Source organism: Neomonachus schauinslandi, chromosome 3 (assembly GCF_002201575.2).
Source record: "Neomonachus schauinslandi chromosome 3, ASM220157v2, whole genome shotgun sequence".
NCBI classification, from domain to species: Eukaryota; Metazoa; Chordata; class Mammalia; order Carnivora; family Phocidae; genus Neomonachus; species Neomonachus schauinslandi.
Window position 1 is genome coordinate 60805796 of NC_058405.1, and position 1203 is coordinate 60806998.

The window sequence follows — 1203 nt, forward strand, 5'->3', positions numbered from 1 at the left end:
TAGAATCATACCTAGCCATAGTAGGGGCTCAATTAATTTTGGTTGCATGGATGGATCTGGGTCTCATCATAAACCCAGTAAGACACGGTGTCGGTGGAGGAAAGGAGCAGACACCTGCCGTGCAGACTTCCTCCAGGTGCCATGGATGTACCTCTTGTCCTCAAGCCTGCAGTAGAATCACCTGGAGAACTTGTTAAAATGCAGATTGCTGGGTGCCAGCCCCAGAGTTTCTGCTTCAGTAGGTCTGGATTGGAAATTTCCATTTCCACCAGGTTTCCAGGTGATGTTGAGGCTCCTGGTCCCGGGACCAAATTTTAGGAACCTCTGTTCTAAGACATTAGGCAGTTTCTGTATACACAGCCTGCTAGAAGCAACCCAACAACTCCCATGCTCTTCTAAAAGGTGCTTCTGGAGTAACCACCACACCAGCTCTTGTCAATCTCACTCTTATTAGATCAGTGGTTCTCGACCTTTACTGGGTGGCCAAATTACCTGTGGGGATCCCCAAGCTCAAACCTCAGAGATTAAGTGTCCATTGACTTGTGTGGGAACCCAACACCTAGAGTTACACATCTTCTTCAGGTGGTTTTTAAGTATAGCCAAGACTGAGAACCACTGATTGAGATCATGGCTGACAAATTCAACCAAAAATTACAACTGTTACAGATGTCTAATAATCACTGAGGTTTTCCCAAGAACTAAATTGTGCCCCCTCACTGGACTAAAGCCCAGTACCAGTCAGCATTACCATGGGTAAAACAGAAGCCTAACTCTTACTCCAAAAACAGTAAAGGAAACTGTGCTTGAAGTCAGACTGGAGACCAGAGGGTAGAAGATCATTCATTCCCTCAGTTCTTTACCAGGGGCTGACTATGCCAGGTAATGGATTAGGTGCTGGGAACATAATGATGGATGGAACTTAACAGTTTCAGGCTAAGTTGCTGAAAACTTTCCAGGGAAGGGTCCACAAGACAGAGGCTAGGGACTGTGAACATCAGAAGAACAGAGAGACAAAGGAGAACAAGAGCCCATTTGGTCCAGAGAAGCAGTAAGAATGGAGAATACCTCCCTGGTGGTCTCCAGGGCTTGGGGTATCCACTATGATCCCAGCAAAGTGGAGATGCTGAATATAGGAACAGACGCACCGGAGGCCTGAATGCAAACCTTGGAAAGGAAAAACACTTGATTGTGCCTGAGTGACCG